Source organism: Eubalaena glacialis, chromosome 1 (genome assembly GCF_028564815.1).
Source record: "Eubalaena glacialis isolate mEubGla1 chromosome 1, mEubGla1.1.hap2.+ XY, whole genome shotgun sequence".
Classification (NCBI taxonomy): Eukaryota; Metazoa; Chordata; class Mammalia; order Artiodactyla; family Balaenidae; genus Eubalaena; species Eubalaena glacialis.
This window is the reverse complement of record NC_083716.1, coordinates 94,039,761-94,066,169: the sequence shown is the minus strand read 5'-3', so window position 1 is coordinate 94,066,169 and position 26,409 is coordinate 94,039,761. Positions and strand designations below refer to the sequence as shown.

Genomic DNA, 26,409 nt, shown 5'->3' with positions numbered 1-26,409 from the left:
ACCTGCAGCCAATCCGTGAGAAGCTCTCTAAACATAAAGGACTTGAGGACGAGGACAGTGTCTTCATATTGCCTCCGCAGCCCCTGGCAAAACAATGTCACTCATAGCATGCTGCTAAAGTGAGTGTATCTTATTTGAAAATTAAACCAGCATCTCTCCTCAGGCCCAAGGTGGGGACAGACAGTGCCCTGAGAGGGAGCAGAGGGGTGCAAGCAGCAAGTTTCCAAAAGTAGACCACTGCTTCGCAGCTGCTTCTTGGCATGGGCCCATTCTCCCTTTCCAGAGATCAGTGAAAGGAAGGTGGGGCCCCAGGGGGAGGGAACTTGTGTCTTCAGATGTGTCAACCGCTGGGCCTCCAGAGTTTAGATTTGGAGGGAATAGATTAAAGACAAACCTCTTATTTTGCAGTTTGACCTTGGGCCCTAGTGGTCAGGCTGTGGTTTTCTGTTTCCCCCTGTGCTGTGGGGTACTGTGTGCATTTAAGCACCAGTGTACGTGTGTTTGTGTATAACTCAAGGGATCCAACCTTAAATAAGGGGAAAAGAAAATCAGTATTTATAGGGTGCCTACTCTTTGCCAGGAAACTTGTAATTACCAAGTTCTTGAATTCTGGCATCCTGCTTGCAAAGGGTGTGCATGTTAATTAGCTATTGTTGCATAGCAAATCACCCCAAAACTTAACTAGCTCATGGTTGAACTGCTCAACAGTGTGGGTTTAGCTCAGCTAGGCCATGCTTTTGGTTTCAGCCAGGAACCGAAGTGGATGTGTGGTTTGCTGCTGGTTGACTAGGGTGCTCTGCTTCTGGTAGGTGAGCTGGCTGCTAGCTGGGCACCTGGGTGTCCTCCAGCAGGCTAACATGGGCTTGTTTTCATGGAAAGCAGGGTTCTGAAAGAAAAAGCAGAACATTCAAGACATTTTGAGCCTAGGCTCGAAACTGGCAGCGTCATACCTACTGCATTCTTCTGGCCAGAGCACATCAGGTCAGCCTCAATCCAAAGTTTAGGGGAACAGATTTCTGCCTCTCCATTTTTTTACAGGAGCAGCTGTAAAATCACATTGCAAAGGGCATGGATAAAGTGAGAGAATACAGAATCATTGTTTTCACAATCAGTATCATTATACCTAAGCAGACAAGTTTTATATAATGGTTCCAAGTGAAGTAACTTGTTGAAAAGCCACACAGCTACTAAACGGCTGGGATGCATGGAGTATTACGTCCAACTAAGTCCACAATACCCAAGGCACTAGACCATTCACTCCTGCAACTTTCTCCAGCATCCCAGGGTCCTAGGAGAACACTTCGGAAATACAAGTACGAGCCCTCTGTGATTCTTCCCATCTAGTGCTCTTCACCATAAAAATAACTGCCTCAAGAGAATGCACAGGACCTTTGAAACGATTTGAATAATTTGGAGAAAGGTCTGAGTTTAGGAAATCAAGGCCTAATTTATTTGTCATTTCTAATCATAGAAAAATTTTGAAAATACCCATGATGCACTCCAAATATTTGCAAAGTCTTTTCATCCCTTTTTGATATTGGTAGGCTATAGATAATTCTCAAAGTAGACTAACACTAATAACTGGGCCGGCAATGTCTATTACTCTAATACAAAGACATGTGCAGCAAAGACATTACATCTACTAAGTTTACTAAATCAGATACTAACTCTTGAAATATTCCTCTCATTTCTGCAAAGTTATTTTCTAGACGAAAAATAAAGACTACAAGCTGGTGACGCCCTGTGGCACAGTTCGGGTCTTGAATGCCCCCCAGGAAGGGTATAGTCTAAGAGTGGGTGGGAATGCGAGGTCCAAAGTCTGCAATGCATGCTGTTACCCACGCCGGCCACTGCTGGGGACAGGGATCTCCAGCAATCAATCACCATAGTGTGGGAGAGCTAGGAGGTGCTCGAACTTGCGCGAACTACCTCTGGGTGGTGGGGAGTGCAGGGGGACGAACCAACACAAGAAGAGTGGGAGGGAGAGGAAGCACTTGGGAGAAAAAAGCATGGGGATTGGGCAGCAGGGAGTAACGACGGGGATGAGGCTGCTTTCAAGGGCAGATGACAGGCTGGCCGGCGAGGCTTACGGAGGAGGGCCCACTCCACCGCGAGCTGCGATGGGAAGAGCCGAAGGAGGTGGGCCCAGCAGCGGCGCCCGGCTTGGGGGAGGCGGCAGCCACGGCCGCGGGCGACTAAAGGAGAAGGCGGAGCGGGAGGCAAAAAGCCTACAGCACCCGGTATTCCCAGGCGGTCTCCCATCCAAGTACTAACCAGGCCCTGCTTAGCTTCCGAGATCAGACGCGTTCAGGGTGGTATGGCCATAGACGTTAAGAGGGGCCCGTGGAGTGCCTCTTGAGGCCCAGCTTCGCTGGCGCTTGCGCCTTCCCGCCAGCCCGGCGGCCAGCCCGCCCCGGCAGGGCCCCGCCGCCCGCCCAGGCAGGGCAACGGCGGCCTCGGGTACCGGGGTGGGGGGTGACGGAGGGTTCGGCGACCTTCCAGCCCAGGGCGGGCGGGACCCACCAAACCGTTCGGCGCTTGGCGCCCCGCCCCAGATCCCGCACGTCGCTCACAGGGACGTGGCCCCGGAGGCTTCAGGGCCCGGGGCCCGCGGTCCCTTGGGCCTCCCCTCTGCCCGCCCACGCGGCGCTAGGCGCAGCCCAGCCGCAGCCCGGGCCGGCCCTCCTGCCCGACGGCAGTCGGCCCTTAACCCACTGGGAGCCACCATTGAGTCGGCACGGCCCCTTAGCCCCAGCAAGGCCACCCTTGCCCCCACGCCACCCGCCGAGCACAGGACCCGGCGCCTTGTGGCCGGCCGGCCCGGAGCACCGGCCCCGGCCCCCGCCCCCGCTCCCGCCCCCGGCCGTGGCGAAGCGGCGGAGGGGGGGCTTTTTCCGGAGGGAGCTGTGGAGAGACACACGGGCAGACAGGGGGCTGCGCCGGGGCTGGGCGCTAGTGGGGGCGGCCAGGTGCAGGTCAAGGGACTCGCGGGCCGCACGGCCGGCACCCGGGCCTGAGGCGGAGTCTGGGTCCAGGCCAGCCACCCCGGGAGCGGCTGGGATGCGGCTGCCTTCCAGGGCCGCCTTCTGGCCGCCTGGCCGGCCAGGCAGGCGGAGAGCGCCCCCTCTGGCGCGCTGTGGTGGGAAGGGCCAGAGGAGGTGGGGCCTGCAGCGGTGCCCGGCGGGGGCGGGGGCGGAGGCGGCGGCCTCGGCCGCGGGCGACTAAAGGAGAAGGCGGAGCGGGAGGCAAAAAGCCTATAGCACCCGGTATTCCCAGGCGGTCTCCCATCCAAGTACTAACCAGGCCCGACCCTGCTTAGCTTCCGAGATCAGACGAGATCGGGCGCGTTCAGGGTGGTATGGCCGTAGACGTTAAGAGGGGCCCGCGGAGTGCCTCTTGAGGCCCAGCTTCGCTGGCGCCTGCGCCTTACCGCCATGCCGGCGGCCAGCCCTCTCCGGCAGGGCCCTGCCGCCCGCCCAGGCAGGCGACAGGAGGCCTCGGGGACCCGGGGGTGGCGGAGTGGTGGGCCACCTCGCAGCCCAGGGCGGGCGGGACGCTCCAGGCCCGTCGGCGCTTGGCGCCCCGCCGCAAATCCCGCTCGACGCTCACAGGGACGCGGCCCCGGAGGCTTCAGGGCCTGGGGCCCGCGGTCCCTTGGGCCTCCCCTCTGCCCGCCCACGCGGCGCTAGGCGCAGCCCAGCCGCAGCCCGGGCCGGCCCTCCTGCCCGACGGCAGTCGGCCCTTAACCCACTGGGAGCCACCATTGAGTCGGCACGGCCCCTTAGCCCCAGCAAGGCCACCCTTGCCCCCACGCCACCCGCCGAGCACAGGACCCGGCGCCTTGTGGCCGGCCGGCCCGGAGCACCGGCCCCGGCCCCCGCCCCCGCTCCCGCCCCCGGCCGTGGCGAAACGGCGGAGGGTGCGCTTTTTCCGGAGGGAGCTGTGGAGAGACACACGGGCAGACAGGTGGCTGCGGCACGGATGGCCGCTGGTGGGGGCGGCCAGGTGCAGGACGAGGGCGTCGCGGGCCTCACGGCCGTCACCCGGACCTGCAGCGGAATCTGATTCCGTGCCAGCCACCCCAGGAGCAGCTGGGATTGCGGCTGCATTCCAGGGCCGCCTTCTGGCCGCATGTCCAGCCGGGCCGGTGGGGAGTGCCCCCTCTGGAGCGCTGTGTTCGGAGCGGCCTGAGGAGCTGAGGCCTGCAGCGGTGCCAGCCGGGGGCGGCGGAGGCCTCGGTTGCGGGCGAATAAAGGAGAAGGTTGGGCGGGAGGCAAAAAAGCCTACAGCAACCGGTATTCCCATGTGGTCTCCTATCCAAGTACTAAACAGGCGCGACCCTGCTTAGCTTCCGCGATCAGACGAGATGGGACGCGTTCAGGGTGGTATGGCCGTAGAAGGCAGCGGGAGCCACAGGGTGCCTCTTGAGGCTCAGCTTCACTGGTGCTAGCGACTTACCGCCAGCCTGGCAGCCAACCCTCTCCAGCACGGCCCTGCCGCCCACTCAGGCAGGCGTCAGAAGGCCTCGGGGACCCGGGGGTGGCGGAGTCTTGGGCGACCTCGCAGCTCAGTTCGGGCGGGAACCTCGAGGCCAGTAGGCGCTTGGCGTTCCGCCCCAGATCTCGCTCGATGCTCAAAGGACGTGACCCCGGTGGCTTAAGGGCCCGTGGCCCGTGGTCCCTTGGGCATTCTCCACCCTGTCCGTCCACGCAGTGCTAGGCGCAGACCAGCCGCGGCTTGGCCGGCACTCCTGCCCGACGGCAGTTGCCCCGAATCCACTGGGAGCCACCATTGAGCCAGCACGGCCCCTTGGCCCCAGCAAGGCCACCCTTGCCCCCACGCCACCCGCCGAGCACAGTTCTCGGCGCCTGTTGGCCGGCCGGCCCATAGAAGCGGTTCCGCCCCACGACCCCGCTCCCGCCCCCGTCCGTGGTGAAACAGCGTAGGGTGGGCTTTTTCCGGAGGGAGATGTGGAGAGACAAACAGGCAGACAGGTGGCTGCGCCGCGATTGCGCGTTGGCGGGGGCGGCCAAGTGCAGGTCTAGGGCCTCGTGGGCCTCACGGCCGTCACCCCGGCCTGCGGCGGAGTCTGGGTCCGGGCCAGCCACACCAGGAGCGGCTGCGGTGCGGCTGCCTTCCAGGGCCGCATTCTGGCCGCATGTCCAGCCAGGTCAGCGGGGAGCGATCCCTCCAGCGCGCTGTGTTGGGAGGGACGTGAGGAGGTGGGGCCTGCAGCGGTGCCCAGCGGGGGCGGAGGCGGCCTCGGCCGCGGGCCACTAAATGTCAAGGCGGAGCGGGAGGCAAAAAAGCCTACAGCACTCGGTATTCCCATGTGGTCTCCCATCCAGGTACGAAACAGGCCAGACCCTGATTAGCTTCCGAGATCAGACGAGGTGTGGTGCGTTCAGGGAGGTGTGGCCGTAGAATGCAGCGGGGGCCACGGTGTGCCTCTTGAGGCTTAGCTTCGCTGGTGCTGGCGACTTACCGCCAGCCCGGCAGCCAACCCTCTCCGGCACGGCCCTGCCGTCCGCCCAGGCAAGCGACAGGAGGCCTCGAGGGCCCGGGGGTGGTGGAGTTGTGGGCGACTTCGCAGCTCAGGTCAGGCGGGACCCTCCAGGCCTGTAGGCGCTTGGCCCTCCGCCCCAGAGCCGCTCAACGCTCACAGGACTTGGCCCCGGAGGCTTAAGGGCCTGTGGCCCTCGGTCCCTTGTGCATTCCCCACCCTGTCAATCCACACAGTGCTAGGCGCAGCCCAGCCACGGCCTGGCCGGCCCGCCTGCCCAACGGCAGTTGGCCCAAAGCCACTGGGAGCCACCATTGAGCCGGCACGGCCCCTTAGACACAGCAACGCCACACTTGCCCCCACGCCAACTGCCGAGCAAAGTTTCCGGCGCCTGGTGTCTAGCCAGCCCAGCGAACCGGTCCCAGCCCATGACCCCGCTCCCACTCTCGGCCGTGGCGAAATGGCAAAGGGTGGGCTTTTTCCGGAGGGAGCTGTGGAGAGACACACGGGCAGACAGGTGGCTGCGGCATGGATGGGCGCTGGTGGGGGCGGCCAGGTGCAGGACGAGGGCTTCGTGGGCCTCACGGCCGTCACCCAGGCCTGCAGCGGAGTCTGGGTCCGGGCCAGCCACCCTGGGAGCGGCTGGGGTGCGGCTGCCTTCCAGGGCCGCCTTCTGGCCGCATGTCCAGCCAGGCCGGTGGGGAGCGCCCCCTCCGGAGCGCTGTGTTGGGAGCGGCCTGAGGATGTGAGGCCTGCAGCGGTGCCCGGCGGGGGCAGAGGCAGCCTCGGCCACGGGTGAAAAAAGTGCAGGCGGAGCGGGAGACAAAAAAGCCTACGGGGGGGGGGGAGAAGGAGATGGCGGAAGAGTAAGTCGCGGAGATCACCTTCCTTCCCACAGATACATTAGAAATACATCTACACGTGGAACTGCTCCTACAGAACACCCACTGAACGCTGGCAGAAAACGTCAGACCTCCCAAAAGGCAAGAAACTCCCCACGTACTTGGGTAGGGCAAAAGAAAAAAGAAATAACAGAGACAAAAGAATAGGGACGGGACCTGCAGCTGTGGGAGGGATCCGTGAAGGAGGAAAGGTTTCCACGCACTAGGAATCCCCTTCGCGGGCAGAGACTGCGGGTGGCAGAGGGGGGAAGCTTCAGAGCCACGGAGGAGAGCGCAGCCACAGGGGTGCGGAGGGCAAAGCGGAGAGACTCCCGCACAGAGGCTCGACGCCGAGCAGCACTCACCAGCCCAAGAGGCTTGTCTGCTCCCCCGCCAGGGCGGGCGGGGGCTGGGAGCTGAGGCTCGGGCTTCGGTCGGATCGCAGGGAGAGGACTGGGGTTGACGGCGTGAACACAGCCTGAAGGGGTTAGCGCACCACAGCTAGCCGGGAGGGAGTCCGGGAAAAAGTTTGCAGCTGCCGAAGAGGCAAGAGACTTTTTCTTGCCTCTTTGTTTCGCGGCGCGCAAGGAGAGGGGATTCAGAGCGCCGCCTAAACGAGCTCCAGAGATGGGCGCGAGCCGCGGCTATCAGCGTGGACCCCAGAGACGGGGGCAAGCCGCGGTTATCAGCGCGGACCCCATAGACGGGCATGAGACGCTAAGGCTGCTGCTGCCGCTACCAAAAAGCCTGTGTGCGAGCACAGGTCACTCTCCACACCGCCCCTCCCGGGAGCCGGTGCAGCCCGCCACGGCCAGGCTCCTGTGATCCGGGGACAACTTCCCCAGGAGAACGCACGGCACGCCTCGGGCTGGTGCAACGTCACGCCGGCTTCTGCCGCCGCAGGCTCGCCCCGCATCCGTATCCCTCCCTCCCCCCGCCTGAGTGAGCCAGAGCCCCCGAAGAAGCTGCTCCTTTAACCCCGTTCTGTCTGGGTGGGGAACAGACGCCCTCAGGCGACCTACAAGCAGAGGCGGCTCCAAATCCAAAGCTGAACCCCGGGAGCTGTGCGAACAAAGAAGAGAAAGGGAAATCTCTCCCAGCAGCCTAAGAAGCAGCGGATTAAAACTTCACAAACAACTTGATGTGCCTGCATCTGTTGAATAACTGAATAGACAACGAATCATCCCAAATTCAGGAGGTGGACTTTGGGAGCAGGATATATTAATTTTTCCCCTTTTCCTTTTTTTTTGAGTGTGTATGTATATGCTTCTGGGTGAGATTTTCTCTGTATAGCTTTGCTTTATAATAGCTTTATTTTACTTCACTATATTTTATCCTCTTTCTTTCTTTCTTTCTATTTTTTCTCCCTTTTACTCTGAGCCGTGTGGATGAAAGGCTCTTGGTGCTCTAGCCAGGCATCAGGGCTGTGCCTCTGAGGTGGGAGAGCCAACTTCAGGACACTGGTCCACAAGAGACCTCCCAGCTCCACGTAATACCAAACGGCGAAAATCTCTTAGAGAGCTCCGTCTCAACATCAAGACCCAGCTTCACTCAACGACCAGCAAGCTACAGTGCTGGACACCCTATGCCAAACAACTAGCCAAACAGGAACACAGCCCCATCCATTAGCAGAGAGGCTGCCTAAAATCATAATAAGGCCACAGACACCCCAAAATACACCACCAGACGTGGACGTGCCCACCAGAAAGACAAGATCCAGCCTCATCCACCAGAACACAGGCACTAGTTCCCTCCACCAGGAAGCCTACACAACCCACTGAACCAACCTTAGCCACTGGAGACAGATACCAAAAACAACGGGAACTACGAACCTGCAGCCTGTGAAAAGGAGACCCCAAACACAGTAAGATAAGCAAAATGAGAAGACAGAAAAACACACAGCAGATGAAGGAGCAGGGTCAAAACACACCAGACCTAACAAATGAACAGGAAATAGGTAGTCTACCTGAAAAAGAATTCAGAATAATGATAGTAAGGATGATCCAAAATCTTGGAAATAGAATAGACAAAATGCAAGAAACATTTAACAAGGACGTAGAAGAACTAAAGAGGAACCAAGCAACGATGGAAAACACAATAAATGAAATTAAAAATACTCTAGATGGGATCAATAGCAGAATAAGTGAGGCAGAAGAACGGATAAGTGACCTGGAAGATAAAATGGTGGAAATAACTACTGCAGAGCAGGATAAAGAAAAAAGAATGAAAAGAACTGAGGACAGTCTCAGAGACCTCTGGGACAACATTAAACGCACCAACATTCGAATTATAGGGGTCCTAGAAGAAGAAGAGAAAAAGAAAGGGACTGAGAAAATATTTGAAGAGATTATAGTTGGAAAATTCCCTAATATGGGAAAGGAAACAGTTAATCAAGTCCTGGAAGCACAGAGAGTCCCATACAGGATAAATCCAAGGAGAAACATGCCAAGACACATATTAATCAAACTCTCAAAAATTAAATATAAAGAAAACATATTAAAAGCAGCAAGGGAAAAACAACAAATAACACACAAGGCAATCCCCATCAGGTTAACAGCTGATCTTTCAGCAGAAACTCTGCAAGCCAGAAGGGAGTGGCAGGATATACTTAAAGTGATGAAGGAGAAAAACCTACAACCAAGATTAATCTACCCAGCAAGGATCTCATTCAGATTTGATGGAGAATTTAAAACGTTTACAGACAAGCAAAAGCTCAGAGAGTTCAGCACCACCAAACCAGTTTTACAACAAATGCTAAAGGAACTTCTCTAGGCAAGAAACACAAGAGAAGGAAAACACCTACAATAACAAACCCAAAACATTTAAGAAAATGGGAATAGGAACATACATATCGATAATTACCTTAAATGTAAATGGATTAAATGCTCCCACCAAAAGACACAGACTGGCTGAATGGATACAAAAACAAGACCCATATATATGCTGTCTACAAGAGACCCACTTCAGACCTAGAGACACATACAGACTGAAAGTGAGGGGATGGAAAAAGATATTCCATGCAAATGGAAATCAAAAGAAAGCTGGAGTAGCAATTCTCATATCAGACAAAATAGACTTTAAAATAAAGACTATTACAAGAGACAAAGAAGGACACTATATAATGATCAAGGGATCGATCCAAGAGGAAGGTATAACAATTGTAAATATTTATGCACCCAACATAGGAGCACCTCAATACATAAGGCAAATACTAACAGCCATAGAAGGGGAAATTGACAGCAACACAATCATAGTAGGGGACTTTAACACCCCACTTTCACCAATGGACAGATCATCCAAAAGGAAAATAAATAAGGAAACACAAGCTTTAAATGATACATTAAACAAGATGGACTTAATTGATATTTATAGGACATTCCACCCAAAAACAACAGAATACACATTCTTCTCAAGTGCTCATGGAACATTCTCCAGGATAGATCATATCTTGGGTCACAAATCAAGCCTTGGTAAATTTAAGAAAATTGAAATCGTATCAAGTATCTTTTCCGACCACAACGCTATGAGACTAGATATCAATTACAGGAAAAGATCTGTAAAAAATACAAACACATGGAGGCTACACAATACACTACTTAATAACGAAGTGATCACTGAAGAAATCAGAGGGGAAATCAAAAAATACCTAGAAACAAATGACAATGGAGACACGACGACCCAAAACCTATGGGACGCAGCAAAAGCACTGCTAAGAGGGAATTTTATAGCAATACAAGCCTACCTCAAGAAACAGGAAACATCTCGAATAAACAACCTAACCTTGCACCTGAAGCAATTAGAGAAAGAAGAACAAAAAAACCCCAAAGCTAGCAGAAGGAAAGAAATCATAAAGATCAGGTCAGAAATAATTGAAAAAGAAATGAAGGAAACAATAGCAAAAATCAATGTAACTAAAAACTGGTTCTTTGAGAAGATCAACAAAATTGATAAACCATTAGCCAGACTCATCAAGAGAAAAAGGGAGAAGACTCAAATCAATAGAATTAGAAATGAAAAAGGAGAAGTAACGACTGACACCGCAGAAATACAAACGATCATGAGAGATTACTACAAGCAACTCTATGCCAATAAAATGGACAACCTGGAAGAAATGGACAGATTCTTAGAAATGCACAACCTGCCGAGACTGAACCAGGAAAAAATAGAAAATATGAACAGACCAATCACAAGCACTGAAATTGAAACTGTGATTAGAAATCTTCCAACACACAAAAGCTCAGGACCAGATGGCTTCACAGGCGAATTCTATCAAACATTTAGAGAAGAGCTAACACCTATCCTTCTCAAACTCTTCCAAAATATTGCAGAGGGAGGAACACTCCCAAACTCATTCTACGAGGCCACCATCACCCTGATACCAAAACCAGACAAAGATGTCACAAAGAAAGAAAACTACAGGCCAATATCACTGATGAACATAGATGCAAAAATCCTCAACAAAATACTAGCAAACAGAATCCAACAGCACATTAAAAGGATCATACACCATGATCAAGTGGGGTTTTTCCCAGGAATGCAAGGATTCTTCAATATACCCAAATCAATCAACGTGATACGCCATATTAACAAATTGAAAGAGAAAAACCATATGATCATCTCAATAGATGCAGAGAAGGCTTTTGACAAAATTCAACACCCATTTATGATAAAAGCCCTGCAGAAAGTAGGCATAGAGGGAACTTTCCTCAAGATAATAAAGGCCATATATGACAAACCCACAAACAATATTGTCCTCAATGGTGAAAAACTGAAACCATTTCCACTAAGATCAGGAACAAGACAAGGTTGCCCACTCTCACCACTATTATTCAACATAGTTTTGGAAGTGTTAGCCACAGCAATCAGAGAAGAAAAAGAAATAAAAGGAATCCAAATCGGAAAAGAAGAAGTAAAGCTGTCACTGTTTGCAGATGACATGATACTATACATAGAGAATCCTAAAGATGCTACCAGAAAACTACTAGAGCTAATCAATGAATTTGGTAAAGTAGCAGGATACAAAATTAATGCACAGAGGCCTGCAGCGGTGCTCAGCGGGGGCGGAGGCGGCCTCGGCCGCGGGCCACTAAATGTCAAGGCGGAGCGGGAGGCAAAAAAGCCTACAGCACTCGGTATTCCCATGTGGTCTCCCATCCAGGTACGAAACAGGCCAGACCCTGATTAGCTTCCGAGATCAGACGAGGTGTGGTGCGTTCAGGGAGGTGTGGCCGTAGAATGCAGCGGGGGCCACGGTGTGCCTCTTGAGGCTTAGCTTCGCTGGTGCTGGCGACTTACCGCCAGCCCGGCAGCCAACCCTCTCCGGCGCGGCCCTGCCGTCCGCCCAGGCAAGCGACAGGAGGCCTCGAGGGCCCGGGGGTGGTGGAGTTGTGGGCGACTTCGCAGCTCAGGTCAGGCGGGACCCTCCAGGCCTGTAGGCGCTTGGCCCTCCGCCCCAGAGCCGCTCAACGCTCACAGGACTTGGCCCCGGAGGCTTAAGGGCCTGTGGCCCTCGGTCCCTTGTGCATTCCCCACCCTGTCAATCCACACAGTGCTAGGCGCAGCCCAGCCACAGCCTGGCCGGCCCGCCTGCCCAACGGCAGTTGGCCCGAAGCCACTGGGAGCCACCATTGAGCCGGCACGGCCCCTTAGACACAGCAACGCCACCCTTGGCCCCACGCCAACTGCCGAGCAAAGTTCCCGGCGCCTGGTGTCTAGCCAGCCCAGCGAACCGGTCCCAGCCCACGACCCCGCTCCCACTCTCGGCCGTGGCGAAGTGGCAAAGGGTGGGCTTTTTCCGGAGGGAGCTGTGGAGAGACACACGGGCAGACAGGGGGCTGCGGCGCGGCTGGGCTCTGGTGGGGGCGGCCAAGTGCAGGTCGAGGGCTTCGTGGGCCGCACGGACGGCACCCCGGCCTGCGGCGGAGTCTGGGTCCGGGCCAGCCACCACGGGAGCGGCTGGGGTGGCGGCTGCCTTCCAGGGCCGCCTTCTGGCCGCCTGGCCGGCCAGGCCGGCGCGGAGCGCCCCCTCTGGCGCGCTGTGGTGGGAGGGGCCGGAGGAGGTGGGGCCTGCAGCGCTGCCCGGCGGGGGCGGGGGCGGGGGCGGAGGCAGCGGCCTCGGCCTCGGCCTCGGCCTAGGCCGCGGGCGACTAAAGGAGAAGGCGGAGCGGGAGGCAAAAAGCCTACAGCACCCGGTATTCCCAGGCGGTCTCCCATCCAAGTACTAACCAGGCCCGACCCTGCTTAGCTTCCGAGATCAGACGAGATCGGGCGCGTTCAGGGTGGTATGGCCGTACACGTTAAGAGGGGCCCGCGGAGTGCCTCTTGAGGCCCAGCTTCGCTGGCGCTTGCGCCTCCCCGCCAGCCCGGCGGCCAGCCCGCCCCGGCAGGGCCCCGCCGCCCGCCCAGGCAGGGCAACGGCGGCCTCGGGTACCAGGGGGGTGGCGGAGGGTTCGGCGACCTCCCAGCCCAGGGCGGGCGGGACCCACCAAACCGTTCGGCGCTTGGCGCCCCGCCCCAGATCCCGCACGTCGCTCACAGGGACGTGGCCCCGGAGGCTTCAGGGCCCGGGGCCCGCGGTCCCTTGGGCCTCCCCTCTGCCCGCCCACGCGGCGCTAGGCGCAGCCCAGCCGCAGCCCGGGCCGGCCCTCCTGCCCGACGGCAGTCGGCCCTTAACCCACTGGGAGCCACCATTGAGTCGGCACGGCCCCTTAGCCCCAGCAAGGCCACCCTTGCCCCCACGCCACCCGCCGAGCACAGGACCCGGCGCCTTGTGGCCGGCCGGCCCGGAGCACCGGCCCCGGCCCCCGCCCCCGCTCCCGCCCCCGGCCGTGGCGAAACGGCGGAGGGGGGGCTTTTTCCGGAGGGAGCTGTGGAGAGACACACCGGCAGATAGGTGGCTGCGCCGGGGCTGGGCGCTGGTGGGGGCGGCCAGGTGCAGGTCAAGGGGCTCGCGGGCCGCACGGCCGGCACCCGGGCCTGAGGCGGAGTCTGGGTTCAGGCCAGCCACCCCGGGAGCGGCTGGGATGCGGCTGCCTTCCAGGGCCGCCTTCTGGCCGCCTGGCCGGCCAGGCAGGCGGAGAGCGCCCCCTCTGGCGCGCTGTGGTGGGAGGGGCCGGAGGAGGTGGGGCCTGCAGCGCTGCCCGGCGGGGGCGGGGGCGGGGGCGGGGGCGGAGGCGGCGGGCGACTAAAGGAGAAGGCGGAGCGGGAGGCAAAAAGCCTACAGCACCCGGTATTCCCAGGCGGTCTCCCATCCAAGTACTAACCAGGCCCGACCCTGCTTAGCTTCCGAGATCAGACGAGATCGGGCGCGTTCAGGGTGGTATGGCCGTACACGTTAAGAGGGGCCCGCGGAGTGCCTCTTGAGGCCCAGCTTCGCTGGCGCTTGCGCCTCCCCGCCAGCCCGGCGGCCAGCCCGCCCCGGCAGGGCCCCGCCGCCCGCCCAGGCAGGGCAACGGCGGCCTCGGGTACCAGGGGGGTGGCGGAGGGTTCGGCGACCTCCCAGCCCAGGGCGGGCGGGACCCACCAAACCGTTCGGCGCTTGGCGCCCCGCCCCAGATCCCGCACGTCGCTCACAGGGACGTGGCCCCGGAGGCTTCAGGGCCCGGGGCCCGCGGTCCCTTGGGCCTCCCCTCTGCCCGCCCACGCGGCGCTAGGCGCAGCCCAGCCGCAGCCCGGGCCGGCCCTCCTGCCCGACGGCAGTCGGCCCTTAACCCACTGGGAGCCACCATTGAGTCGGCACGGCCCCTTAGCCCCAGCAAGGCCACCCTTGCCCCCACGCCACCCGCCGAGCACAGGACCCGGCGCCTTGTGGCCGGCCGGCCCGGAGCACCGGCCCCGGCCCCCGCCCCCGCTCCCGCCCCCGGCCGTGGCGAAACGGCGGAGGGGGGGCTTTTTCCGGAGGGAGCTGTGGAGAGACACACGGGCAGACAGGGGGCTGCGGCGCGGCTGGGCTCCGGTGGGGGCGGCCAAGTGCAGGTCGAGGGCCTCGCGGGCCGCACGGATGGCACCCCGGCCTGCGGCGGAGTCTGGGTCCGGGCCAGCCACCACGGGAGCGGCTGGGGTGGCGGCTGCCTTCCAGGGCCGCATTCTGGCCGCATGTCCAGCCAGCTCGGCGGGGAGCGATCCCTCCGGCGCGCTGTGTTGGGAGGGACGTGAGGAGGTGAGGCCTGCAGCGGTGCTCAGCGGTGGCGGAGGCGGCCTCGGCCGCGGGCCACTAAATGTCAAGGCGGAGCGGGAGGCAAAAAAGCCTACAGCACTCGGTATTCCCATGTGGTCTCCCATCCAGGTACGAAACAGGCCAGACCCTGATTAGCTTCCGAGATCAGACGAGGTGTGGTGCGTTCAGGGAGGTGTGGCCGTAGAATGCAGCGGGGGCCACGGTGTGCCTCTTGAGGCTTAGCTTCGCTGGTGCTGGCGACTTACCGCCAGCCCGGCAGCCAACCCTCTCTGGCGCGGCCCTGCCGTCCGCCCAGGCAAGCGACAGGAGGCCTCGAGGGCCCGGGGGTGGTGGAGTTGTGGGCGACTTCGCAGCTCAGGTCAGGCGGGACCCTCCAGGCCTGTAGGCGCTTGGCCCTCCGCCCCAGAGCCGCTCAACGCTCACAGGACTTGGCCCCGGAGGCTTAAGGGCCTGTGGCCCTCGGTCCCTTGTGCATTCCCCACCCTGTCAATCCACACAGTGCTAGGCGCAGCCCAGCCACGGCCTGGCCGGCCCGCCTGCCCAACGGCAGTTGGCCCGAAGCCACTGGGAGCCACCATTGAGCCGGCACGGCCCCTTAGACACAGCAACGTCACCCTTGCCCCCACGCCAACTGCCGAGCAAAGTTCCCAGCGCCTGGTGTCTAGCCAGCCCAGCGAACCGGTCCCAGCCCACGACCCCGCTCCCACTCTCGGCCGTGGCGAAGTGGCAAAGGGTGGGCTTTTTCCGGAGGGAGCTGTGGAGAGACACACGGGCAGACAGGGGGCTGCGGCGCGGCTGGGCTCCGGTGGGGGCGGCCAAGTGCAGGTCGAGGGCTTCGTGGGCCGCACGGACGGCACCCCGGCCTGCGGCGGAGTCTGGGTCCGGGCCAGCCACCACGGGAGCGGCTGGGGTGGCGGCTGCCTTCCAGGGCCGCCTTCTGGCCGCCTGGCCGGCCAGGCCGGCGCGGAGCGCCCCCTCTGGCGCGCTGTGGTGGGAGGGGCCGGAGGAGGTGGGGCCTGCAGCGCTGCCCGGCGGGGGCGGGGGCGGGGGCGGAGGCGGCGGGCGACTAAAGGAGAAGGCGGAGCGGGAGGCAAAAAGCCTACAGCACCCGGTATTCCCAGGCGGTCTCCCATCCAAGTACTAACCAGGCCCGACCCTGCTTAGCTTCCGAGATCAGACGAGATCGGGCGCGTTCAGGGTGGTATGGCCGTAGACGCAGGAGGGGCCCGCGCGGTGCCTCTTGAGGCCCAGCTTCGCTGGCGCCTGCGCCTTACCGCCATGCCGGCGGCCAGCCCTCTCCGGCAGGGCCCTGCCGCCCGCCCAGGCAGGCGACAGGAGGCCTCGGGGACCCGGGGGTGGCGGAGTGGTGGGCCACCTCGCAGCCCAGGGCGGGCGGGACGCTCCAGGCCCGTCGGCGCTTGGCGCCCCGCCGCAGATCCCGCTCGACGCTCACAGGGACGCGGCCCCGGAGGCTTCAGGGCCCGGCGGCCGCGGTCCCTTGGGCATCCCCCCCTGCCCGCCCACGCGGAGTTAGGCGCAGCCCGGCCACGGCCGGGCCGGCCCTCCGGCCGGGCAGCAGCTGGCCCGAAGCCACTGGGAGCCACCATGGAGTGGGCACGGCCCCTTAGCCCCAGCAAGGCCCCCCCTTGCCCCCACGCCGCCCGCCGAGCACAGGACCCCGGCCCTGGTGGCCGGCAGGCCCGGAGAAGCGGCCCCGGCCCCCGCCCCCGCTCCCGCCCCCGGCCGTGGCGAAACGGCGGAGGGGGGGGCTTTTTCCGGAGGGAGCTGTGGAGAGACACACGGGCAGACAGGGGGCTGCGGCGCGGCTGGGCTCCGGTGGGGGCGGCCAAGTGCAGGTCGAGGGCCTCGCGGGCCGCACGGACGGCACCCCGGCCTGCGGCGGAGTCTGGGTCCGGGCCAGCCACCACGGGAGCGGCTGGGGTGGCGGCTGCCTTCCAGGGCCGCATTCTGGCCGCATGTCCAGCCAGCTCGGCGGGGAGCGATCCCTCCGGCGCGCTGTGTTGGGAGGGACGTGAGGAGGTGAGGCCTGCAGCGGTGCTCAGCGGGGGCGGAGGCGGCCTCGGCCGCGGGCCACTAAATGTCAAGGCGGAGCGGGAGGCAAAAAAGCCTACAGCACTCGGTATTCCCATGTGGTCTCCCATCCAGGTACGAAACAGGCCAGACCCTGATTAGCTTCCGAGATCAGACGAGGTGTGGTGCGTTCAGGGAGGTGTGGCCGTAGAATGCAGCGGGGGCCACGGTGTGCCTCTTGAGGCTTAGCTTCGCTGGTGCTGGCGACTTACCGCCAGCCCGGCAGCCAACCCTCTCCGGCGCGGCCCTGCCGTCCGCCCAGGCAAGCGACAGGAGGCCTCGAGGGCCCGGGGGTGGTGGAGTTGTGGGCGACTTCGCAGCTCAGGTCAGGCGGGACCCTCCAGGCCTGTAGGCGCTTGGCCCTCCGCCCCAGAGCCGCTCAACGCTCACAGGACTTGGCCCCGGAGGCTTAAGGGCCTGTGGCCCTCGGTCCCTTGTGCATTCCCCACCCTGTCAATCCACACAGTGCTAGGCGCAGCCCAGCCACGGCCTGGCCGGCCCGCCTGCCCAACGGCAGTTGGCCCGAAGCCACTGGGAGCCACCATTGAGCCGGCACGGCCCCTTAGACACAGCAACGCCACCCTTGCCCCCACGCCAACTGCCGAGCAAAGTTCCCGGCGCCTGGTGTCTAGCCAGCCCAGCGAACCGGTCCCAGCCCACGACCCCGCTCCCACTCTCGGCCGTGGCGAAGTGGCAAAGGGTGGGCTTTTTCCGGAGGGAGCTGTGGAGAGACACACGGGCAGACAGGGGGCTGCGGCGCGGCTGGGCTCCGGTGGGGGCGGCCAAGTGCAGGTCGAGGGCTTCGTGGGCCGCACCGACGGCACCCCGGCCTGCGGCGGAGTCTGGGTCCGGGCCAGCCACCACGGGAGCGGCTGGGGTGGCGGCTGCCTTCCAGGGCCGCCTTCTGGCCGCCTGGCCGGCCAGGCCGGCGCGGAGCGCCCCCTCTGGCGCGCTGTGGTGGGAGGGGCCGGAGGAGGTGGGGCCTGCAGCGCTGCCCGGCGGGGGCGGGGGCGGGGGCGGAGGCAGCGGCCTCGGCCTTGGCCTCGGCCTCGGCCTAGGCCGCGGGCGACTAAAGGAGAAGGCGGAGCGGGAGGCAAAAAGCCTACAGCACCCGGTATTCCCAGGCGGTCTCCCATCCAAGTACTAACCAGGCCCGACCCTGCTTAGCTTCCGAGATCAGACGAGATCGGGCGCGTTCAGGGTGGTATGGCCGTAGACGTTAAAAGGGGCCCGCGGAGTGCCTCTTGAGGCCCAGCTTCGCTGGCGCTTGCGCCTCCCCGCCAGCCCGGCGGCCAGCCCGCCCCGGCAGGGCCCCGCCGCCCGCCCAGGCAGGGCAACGGCGGCCTCGGGTACCAGGGGGGTGGCGGAGGGTTCGGCGACCTCCCAGCCCAGGGCGGGCGGGACCCACCAAACCGTTCGGCGCTTGGCGCCCCGCCCCAGATCCCGCACGTCGCTCACAGGGACGTGGCCCCGGAGGCTTCAGGGCCCGGGGCCCGCGGTCCCTTGGGCCTCCCCTCTGCCCGCCCACGCGGCGCTAGGCGCAGCCCAGCCGCAGCCCGGGCCGGCCCTCCTGCCCGACGGCAGTCGGCCCTTAACCCACTGGGAGCCACCATTGAGTCGGCACGGCCCCTTAGCCCCAGCAAGGCCACCCTTGCCCCCACGCCACCCGCCGAGCACAGGACCCGGCGCCTTGTGGCCGGCCGGCCCGGAGCACCGGCCCCGGCCCCCGCCCCCGCTCCCGCCCCCGGCCGTGGCGAAACGGCGGAGGGGGGGCTTTTTCCGGAGGGAGCTGTGGAGAGACACACCGGCAGATAGGTGGCTGCGCCGGGGCTGGGCGCTGGTGGGGGCGGCCAGGTGCAGGTCAAGGGGCTCGCGGGCCGCACGGCCGGCACCCGGGCCTGAGGCGGAGTCTGGGTTCAGGCCAGCCACCCCGGGAGCGGCTGGGATGCGGCTGCCTTCCAGGGCCGCCTTCTGGCCGCCTGGCCGGCCAGGCAGGCGGAGAGCGCCCCCTCTGGCGCGCTGTGGTGGGAGGGGCCGGAGGAGGTGGGGCCTGCAGCGCTGCCCGGCGGGGGCGGGGGCGGGGGCGGGGGCGGAGGCGGCGGGCGACTAAAGGAGAAGGCGGAGCGGGAGGCAAAAAGCCTACAGCACCCGGTATTCCCAGGCGGTCTCCCATCCAAGTACTAACCAGGCCCGACCCTGCTTAGCTTCCGAGATCAGACGAGATCGGGCGCGTTCAGGGTGGTATGGCCGTAGACGCAGGAGGGGCCCGCGCGGTGCCTCTTGAGGCCCAGCTTCGCTGGCGCCTGCGCCTTACCGCCATGCCGGCGGCCAGCCCTCTCCGGCAGGGCCCTGCCGCCCGCCCAGGCAGGCGACAGGAGGCCTCGGGGACCCGGGGGTGGCGGAGTGGTGGGCCACCTCGCAGCCCAGGGCGGGCGGGACGCTCCAGGCCCGTCGGCGCTTGGCGCCCCGCCGCAGATCCCGCTCGACGCTCACAGGGACGCGGCCCCGGAGGCTTCAGGGCCCGGCGGCCGCGGTCCCTTGGGCATCCCCCCCTGCCCGCCCACGCGGAGTTAGGCGCAGCCCGGCCACGGCCGGGCCGGCCCTCCGGCCGGGCAGCAGCTGGCCCGAAGCCACTGGGAGCCACCATGGAGTGGGCACGGCCCCTTAGCCCCAGCAAGGCCCCCCCTTGCCCCCACGCCGCCCGCCGAGCACAGGACCCCGGCCCTGGTGGCCGGCAGGCCCGGAGAAGCGGCCCCGGCCCCCGCCCCCGCTCCCGCCCCCGGCCGTGGCGAAACGGCGGAGGGGGGGCTTTTTCCGGAGGGAGCTGTGGAGAGACACACGGGCAGACAGGGGGCTGCGGCGCGGCTGGGCTCCGGTGGGGGCGGCCAAGTGCAGGTCGAGGGCCTCGCGGGCCGCACGGACGGCACCCCGGCCTGCGGCGGAGTCTGGGTCCGGGCCAGCCACCACGGGAGCGGCTGGGGTGGCGGCTGCCTTCCAGGGCCGCATTCTGGCCGCATGTCCAGCCAGCTCGGCGGGGAGCGATCCCTCCGGCGCGCTGTGTTGGGAGGGACGTGAGGAGGTGAGGCCTGCAGCGGTGCTCAGCGGGGGCGGAGGCGGCCTCGGCCGCGGGCCACTAAATGTCAAGGCGGAGCGGGAGGCAAAAAAGCCTACAGCACTCGGTATTCCCATGTGGTCTCCCATCCAGGTACGAAACAGGCCAGACCCTGATTAGCTTCCGAGATCAGACGAGGTGTGGTGCGTTCAGGGAGGTGTGGCCGTAGAATGCAGCGGGGGCCACGGTGTGCCTCTTGAGGCTTAGCTTCGCTGGTGCTGGCGACTTACCGCCAGCCCGGCAGCCAACCCTCTCCGGCGCGGCCCTGCCGTCCGCCCAGGCAAGCGACAGGAGGCCTCGAGGGCCCGGGGGTGGTGGAGTTGTGGGCGACTTCGCAGCTCAGGTCAGGCGGGACCCTCCAGGCCTGTAGGCGCTTGGCCCTCCGCCCCAGAGCCGCTCAACGCTCACAGGACTTGGCCCCGGAGGCTTAAGGGCCTGTGGCCCTCGGTCCCTTGTGCATTCCCCACCCTGTCAATCCACACAGTGCTAGGCGCAGCCCAGCCACGGCCTGGCCGGCCCGCCTGCCCAACGGCAGTTGGCCCGAAGCCACTGGGAGCCACCATTGAGCCGGCACGGCCCCTTAGACACAGCAACGCCACCCTTGCCCCCACGCCAACTGCCGAGCAAAGTTCCCGGCGCCTGGTGTCTAGCCAGCCCAGCGAACCGGTCCCAGCCCACGACCCCGCTCCCACTCTCGGCCGTGGCGAAGTGGCAAAGGGTGGGCTTTTTCCGGAGGGAGCTGTGGAGAGACACACGGGCAGACAGGGGGCTGCGGCGCGGCTGGGCTCCGGTGGGGGCGGCCAAGTGCAGGTCGAGGGCTTCGTGGGCCGCACGGACGGCACCCCGGCCTGCGGCGGAGTCTGGGTCCGGGCCAGCCACCACGGGAGCGGCTGGGGTGGCGGCTGCCTTCCAGGGCCGCCTTCTGGCCGCCTGGCCGGCCAGGCCGGCGCGGAGCGCCCCCTCTGGCGCGCTGTGGTGGGAGGGGCCGGAGGAGGTGGGGCCTGCAGCGCTGCCCGGCGGGGGCGGGGGCGGGGGCGGGGGCGGAGGCAGCGGCCTCGGCCTTGGCCTCGGCCTCGGCCTAGGCCGCGGGCGACTAAAGGAGAAGGCGGAGCGGGAGGCAAAAAGCCTACAGCACCCGGTATTCCCAGGCGGTCTCCCATCCAAGTACTAACCAGGCCCGACCCTGCTTAGCTTCCGAGATCAGACGAGATCGGGCGCGTTCAGGGTGGTATGGCCGTAGACGTTAAAAGGGGCCCGCGGAGTGCCTCTTGAGGCCCAGCTTCGCTGGCGCTTGCGCCTCCCCGCCAGCCCGGCGGCCAGCCCGCCCCGGCAGGGCCCCGCCGCCCGCCCAGGCAGGGCAACGGCGGCCTCGGGTACCAGGGGGGTGGCGGAGGGTTCGGCGACCTCCCAGCCCAGGGCGGGCGGGACCCACCAAACCGTTCGGCGCTTGGCGCCCCGCCCCAGATCCCGCACGTCGCTCACAGGGACGTGGCCCCGGAGGCTTCAGGGCCCGGGGCCCGCGGTCCCTTGGGCCTCCCCTCTGCCCGCCCACGCGGCGCTAGGCGCAGCCCAGCCGCAGCCCGGGCCGGCCCTCCTGCCCGACGGCAGTCGGCCCTTAACCCACTGGGAGCCACCATTGAGTCGGCACGGCCCCTTAGCCCCAGCAAGGCCACCCTTGCCCCCACGCCACCCGCCGAGCACAGGACCCGGCGCCTTGTGGCCGGCCGGCCCGGAGCACCGGCCCCGGCCCCCGCCCCCGCTCCCGCCCCCGGCCGTGGCGAAACGGCGGAGGGGGGGGCTTTTTCCGGAGGGAGCTGTGGAGAGACACACGGGCAGACAGGGGGCTGCGGCGCGGCTGGGCTCCGGTGGGGGCGGCCAAGTGCAGGTCGAGGGCCTCGCGGGCCGCACGGACGGCACCCCGGCCTGCGGCGGAGTCTGGGTCCGGGCCAGCCACCACGGGAGCGGCTGGGGTGGCGGCTGCCTTCCAGGGCCGCATTCTGGCCGCATGTCCAGCCAGCTCGGCGGGGAGCGATCCCTCCGGCGCGCTGTGTTGGGAGGGACGTGAGGAGGTGAGGCCTGCAGCGGTGCTCAGCGGGGGCGGAGGCGGCCTCGGCCGCGGGCCACTAAATGTCAAGGCGGAGCGGGAGGCAAAAAAGCCTACAGCACTCGGTATTCCCATGTGGTCTCCCATCCAGGTACGAAACAGGCCAGACCCTGATTAGCTTCCGAGATCAGACGAGGTGTGGTGCGTTCAGGGAGGTGTGGCCGTAGAATGCAGCGGGGGCCACGGTGTGCCTCTTGAGGCTTAGCTTCGCTGGTGCTGGCGACTTACCGCCAGCCCGGCAGCCAACCCTCTCCGGCGCGGCCCTGCCGTCCGCCCAGGCAAGCGACAGGAGGCCTCGAGGGCCCGGGGGTGGTGGAGTTGTGGGCGACTTCGCAGCTCAGGTCAGGCGGGACCCTCCAGGCCTGTAGGCGCTTGGCCCTCCGCCCCAGAGCCGCTCAACGCTCACAGGACTTGGCCCCGGAGGCTTAAGGGCCTGTGGCCCTCGGTCCCTTGTGCATTCCCCACCCTGTCAATCCACACAGTGCTAGGCGCAGCCCAGCCACGGCCTGGCCGGCCCGCCTGCCCAACGGCAGTTGGCCCGAAGCCACTGGGAGCCACCATTGAGCCGGCACGGCCCCTTAGACACAGCAACGCCACCCTTGCCCCCACGCCAACTGCCGAGCAAAGTTCCCGGCGCCTGGTGTCTAGCCAGCCCAGCGAACCGGTCCCAGCCCACGACCCCGCTCCCACTCTCGGCCGTGGCGAAGTGGCAAAGGGTGGGCTTTTTCCGGAGGGAGCTGTGGAGAGACACACGGGCAGACAGGGGGCTGCGGCGCGGCTGGGCTCCGGTGGGGGCGGCCAAGTGCAGGTCGAGGGCTTCGTGGGCCGCACGGACGGCACCCCGGCCTGCGGCGGAGTCTGGGTCCGGGCCAGCCACCACGGGAGCGGCTGGGGTGGCGGCTGCCTTCCAGGGCCGCCTTCTGGCCGCCTGGCCGGCCAGGCCGGCGCGGAGCGCCCCCTCTGGCGCGCTGTGGTGGGAGGGGCCGGAGGAGGTGGGGCCTGCAGCGCTGCCCGGCGGGGGCGGGGGCGGGGGCGGGGGCGGAGGCAGCGGCCTCGGCCTTGGCCTCGGCCTCGGCCTAGGCCGCGGGCGACTAAAGGAGAAGGCGGAGCGGGAGGCAAAAAGCCTACAGCACCCGGTATTCCCAGGCGGTCTCCCATCCAAGTACTAACCAGGCCCGACCCTGCTTAGCTTCCGAGATCAGACGAGATCGGGCGCGTTCAGGGTGGTATGGCCGTAGACGTTAAAAGGGGCCCGCGGAGTGCCTCTTGAGGCCCAGCTTCGCTGGCGCTTGCGCCTCCCCGCCAGCCCGGCGGCCAGCCCGCCCCGGCAGGGCCCCGCCGCCCGCCCAGGCAGGGCAACGGCGGCCTCGGGTACCAGGGGGGTGGCGGAGGGTTCGGCGACCTCCCAGCCCAGGGCGGGCGGGACCCACCAAACCGTTCGGCGCTTGGCGCCCCGCCCCAGATCCCGCACGTCGCTCACAGGGACGTGGCCCCGGAGGCTTCAGGGCCCGGGGCCCGCGGTCCCTTGGGCCTCCCCTCTGCCCGCCCACGCGGCGCTAGGCGCAGCCCAGCCGCAGCCCGGGCCGGCCCTCCTGCCCGACGGCAGTCGGCCCTTAACCCACTGGGAGCCACCATTGAGTCGGCACGGCCCCTTAGCCCCAGCAAGGCCACCCTTGCCCCCACGCCACCCGCCGAGCACAGGACCCGGCGCCTTGTGGCCGGCCGGCCCGGAGCACCGGCCCCGGCCCCCGCCCCCGCTCCCGCCCCCGGCCGTGGCGAAACGGCGGAGGGGGGGGCTTTTTCCGGAGGGAGCTGTGGAGAGACACACGGGCAGACAGGGGGCTGCGGCGCGGCTGGGCTCCGGTGGGGGCGGCCAAGTGCAGGTCGAGGGCCTCGCGGGCCGCACGGACGGCACCCCGGCCTGCGGCGGAGTCTGGGTCCGGGCCAGCCACCACGGGAGCGGCTGGGGTGGCGGCTGCCTTCCAGGGCCGCATTCTGGCCGCATGTCCAGCCAGCTCGGCGGGGAGCGATCCCTCCGGCGCGCTGTGTTGGGAGGGACGTGAGGAGGTGAGGCCTGCAGCGGTGCTCAGCGGGGGCGGAGGCGGCCTCGGCCGCGGGCCACTAAATGTCAAGGCGGAGCGGGAGGCAAAAAAGCCTACAGCACTCGGTATTCCCATGTGGTCTCCCATCCAGGTACGAAACAGGCCAGACCCTGATTAGCTTCCGAGATCAGACGAGGTGTGGTGCGTTCAGGGAGGTGTGGCCGTAGAATGCAGCGGGGGCCACGGTGTGCCTCTTGAGGCTTAGCTTCGCTGGTGCTGGCGACTTACCGCCAGCCCGGCAGCCAACCCTCTCCGGCGCGGCCCTGCCGTCCGCCCAGGCAAGCGACAGGAGGCCTCGAGGGCCCGGGGGTGGTGGAGTTGTGGGCGACTTCGCAGCTCAGGTCAGGCGGGACCCTCCAGGCCTGTAGGCGCTTGGCCCTCCGCCCCAGAGCCGCTCAACGCTCACAGGACTTGGCCCCGGAGGCTTAAGGGCCTGTGGCCCTCGGTCCCTTGTGCATTCCCCACCCTGTCAATCCACACAGTGCTAGGCGCAGCCCAGCCACGGCCTGGCCGGCCCGCCTGCCCAACGGCAGTTGGCCCGAAGCCACTGGGAGCCACCATTGAGCCGGCACGGCCCCTTAGACACAGCAACGCCACCCTTGCCCCCACGCCAACTGCCGAGCAAAGTTCCCGGCGCCTGGTGTCTAGCCAGCCCAGCGAACCGGTCCCAGCCCACGACCCCGCTCCCACTCTCGGCCGTGGCGAAGTGGCAAAGGGTGGGCTTTTTCCGGAGGGAGCTGTGGAGAGACACACGGGCAGACAGGGGGCTGCGGCGCGGCTGGGCTCCGGTGGGGGCGGCCAAGTGCAGGTCGAGGGCTTCGTGGGCCGCACGGACGGCACCCCGGCCTGCGGCGGAGTCTGGGTCCGGGCCAGCCACCACGGGAGCGGCTGGGGTGGCGGCTGCCTTCCAGGGCCGCCTTCTGGCCGCCTGGCCGGCCAGGCCGGCGAGGAGCGCCCCCTCTGGCGCGCTGTGGTGGGAGGGGCCGGAGGAGGTGGGGCCTGCAGCGCTGCCCGGCGGGGGCGGGGGCGGGGGCGGAGGCAGCGGCCTCGGCCTTGGCCTCGGCCTCGGCCTAGGCCGCGGGCGACTAAAGGAGAAGGCGGAGCGGGAGGCAAAAAGCCTACAGCACCCGGTATTCCCAGGCGGTCTCCCATCCAAGTACTAACCAGGCCCGACCCTGCTTAGCTTCCGAGATCAGACGAGATCGGGCGCGTTCAGGGTGGTATGGCCGTAGACGTTAAAAGGGGCCCGCGGAGTGCCTCTTGAGGCCCAGCTTCGCTGGCGCTTGCGCCTCCCCGCCAGCCCGGCGGCCAGCCCGCCCCGGCAGGGCCCCGCCGCCCGCCCAGGCAGGGCAACGGCGGCCTCGGGTACCAGGGGGGTGGCGGAGGGTTCGGCGACCTCCCAGCCCAGGGCGGGCGGGACCCACCAAACCGTTCGGCGCTTGGCGCCCCGCCCCAGATCCCGCACGTCGCTCACAGGGACGTGGCCCCGGAGGCTTCAGGGCCCGGGGCCCGCGGTCCCTTGGGCCTCCCCTCTGCCCGCCCACGCGGCGCTAGGCGCAGCCCAGCCGCAGCCCGGGCCGGCCCTCCTGCCCGACGGCAGTCGGCCCTTAACCCACTGGGAGCCACCATTGAGTCGGCACGGCCCCTTAGCCCCAGCAAGGCCACCCTTGCCCCCACGCCACCCGCCGAGCACAGGACCCGGCGCCTTGTGGCCGGCCGGCCCGGAGCACCGGCCCCGGCCCCCGCCCCCGCTCCCGCCCCCGGCCGTGGCGAAACGGCGGAGGGGGGGCTTTTTCCGGAGGGAGCTGTGGAGAGACACACCGGCAGATAGGTGGCTGCGCCGGGGCTGGGCGCTGGTGGGGGCGGCCAGGTGCAGGTCAAGGGGCTCGCGGGCCGCACGGCCGGCACCCGGGCCTGAGGCGGAGTCTGGGTTCAGGCCAGCCACCCCGGGAGCGGCTGGGATGCGGCTGCCTTCCAGGGCCGCCTTCTGGCCGCCTGGCCGGCCAGGCAGGCGGAGAGCGCCCCCTCTGGCGCGCTGTGGTGGGAGGGGCCGGAGGAGGTGGGGCCTGCAGCGCTGCCCGGCGGGGGCGGGGGCGGGGGCGGGGGCGGAGGCGGCGGGCGACTAAAGGAGAAGGCGGAGCGGGAGGCAAAAAGCCTACAGCACCCGGTATTCCCAGGCGGTCTCCCATCCAAGTACTAACCAGGCCCGACCCTGCTTAGCTTCCGAGATCAGACGAGATCGGGCGCGTTCAGGGTGGTATGGCCGTACACGTTAAGAGGGGCCCGCGGAGTGCCTCTTGAGGCCCAGCTTCGCTGGCGCTTGCGCCTCCCCGCCAGCCCGGCGGCCAGCCCGCCCCGGCAGGGCCCCGCCGCCCGCCCAGGCAGGGCAACGGCGGCCTCGGGTACCAGGGGGGTGGCGGAGGGTTCGGCGACCTCCCAG

General features: G+C 65.3%; 10 non-coding genes and 9 pseudogenes across 10 annotated transcripts; all 19 read right to left on the bottom strand.

Moving 5' to 3' along the window:
* Nucleotides 1-2,225: 2,225 nt before the first annotated feature.
* LOC133078693 (5S ribosomal RNA) lies at nucleotides 2,226-2,329 on the bottom strand (annotated as a pseudogene).
* A 922-nt stretch (nucleotides 2,330-3,251) lies between these two features.
* On the bottom strand, nucleotides 3,252-3,370 carry LOC133104463 (5S ribosomal RNA). Its single transcript, XR_009703584.1, has one exon. It is a non-coding gene; the product is annotated as a 5S ribosomal RNA (ribosomal RNA).
* A 910-nt stretch (nucleotides 3,371-4,280) lies between these two features.
* On the bottom strand, nucleotides 4,281-4,399 carry LOC133074731 (5S ribosomal RNA; annotated as a pseudogene).
* A 908-nt stretch (nucleotides 4,400-5,307) lies between these two features.
* On the bottom strand, nucleotides 5,308-5,426 carry LOC133078632 (5S ribosomal RNA; annotated as a pseudogene).
* Nucleotides 5,427-11,501: 6,075 nt separating this feature from the next.
* Nucleotides 11,502-11,620, bottom strand: LOC133078626 (5S ribosomal RNA; annotated as a pseudogene).
* A 940-nt stretch (nucleotides 11,621-12,560) lies between these two features.
* Nucleotides 12,561-12,679, bottom strand: LOC133104511 (5S ribosomal RNA). Its single transcript, XR_009703599.1, has one exon. It is a non-coding gene; the product is annotated as a 5S ribosomal RNA (ribosomal RNA).
* A 918-nt stretch (nucleotides 12,680-13,597) lies between these two features.
* On the bottom strand, nucleotides 13,598-13,716 carry LOC133104499 (5S ribosomal RNA). Its single transcript, XR_009703595.1, has one exon. It is a non-coding gene; the product is annotated as a 5S ribosomal RNA (ribosomal RNA).
* A 911-nt stretch (nucleotides 13,717-14,627) lies between these two features.
* LOC133078620 (5S ribosomal RNA) lies at nucleotides 14,628-14,746 on the bottom strand (annotated as a pseudogene).
* Nucleotides 14,747-15,656: 910 nt separating this feature from the next.
* On the bottom strand, nucleotides 15,657-15,775 carry LOC133104160 (5S ribosomal RNA). The gene has a single exon (XR_009703492.1). It is a non-coding gene; the product is annotated as a 5S ribosomal RNA (ribosomal RNA).
* A 910-nt stretch (nucleotides 15,776-16,685) lies between these two features.
* On the bottom strand, nucleotides 16,686-16,804 carry LOC133078614 (5S ribosomal RNA; annotated as a pseudogene).
* A 946-nt stretch (nucleotides 16,805-17,750) lies between these two features.
* Nucleotides 17,751-17,869, bottom strand: LOC133104152 (5S ribosomal RNA). The gene has a single exon (XR_009703491.1). It is a non-coding gene; the product is annotated as a 5S ribosomal RNA (ribosomal RNA).
* A 918-nt stretch (nucleotides 17,870-18,787) lies between these two features.
* Nucleotides 18,788-18,906, bottom strand: LOC133104145 (5S ribosomal RNA). Its single transcript, XR_009703490.1, has one exon. It is a non-coding gene; the product is annotated as a 5S ribosomal RNA (ribosomal RNA).
* Nucleotides 18,907-19,815: 909 nt separating this feature from the next.
* On the bottom strand, nucleotides 19,816-19,934 carry LOC133078611 (5S ribosomal RNA; annotated as a pseudogene).
* A 952-nt stretch (nucleotides 19,935-20,886) lies between these two features.
* Nucleotides 20,887-21,005, bottom strand: LOC133104138 (5S ribosomal RNA). The gene has a single exon (XR_009703489.1). It is a non-coding gene; the product is annotated as a 5S ribosomal RNA (ribosomal RNA).
* Nucleotides 21,006-21,917: 912 nt separating this feature from the next.
* Nucleotides 21,918-22,036, bottom strand: LOC133078606 (5S ribosomal RNA; annotated as a pseudogene).
* A 952-nt stretch (nucleotides 22,037-22,988) lies between these two features.
* Nucleotides 22,989-23,107, bottom strand: LOC133104130 (5S ribosomal RNA). Its single transcript, XR_009703488.1, has one exon. It is a non-coding gene; the product is annotated as a 5S ribosomal RNA (ribosomal RNA).
* Nucleotides 23,108-24,019: 912 nt separating this feature from the next.
* On the bottom strand, nucleotides 24,020-24,138 carry LOC133078600 (5S ribosomal RNA; annotated as a pseudogene).
* Nucleotides 24,139-25,084: 946 nt separating this feature from the next.
* Nucleotides 25,085-25,203, bottom strand: LOC133104123 (5S ribosomal RNA). Its single transcript, XR_009703487.1, has one exon. It is a non-coding gene; the product is annotated as a 5S ribosomal RNA (ribosomal RNA).
* A 918-nt stretch (nucleotides 25,204-26,121) lies between these two features.
* LOC133104494 (5S ribosomal RNA) lies at nucleotides 26,122-26,240 on the bottom strand. Its single transcript, XR_009703594.1, has one exon. It is a non-coding gene; the product is annotated as a 5S ribosomal RNA (ribosomal RNA).
* Between the last annotated feature and the right edge of the window lie 169 nt (nucleotides 26,241-26,409).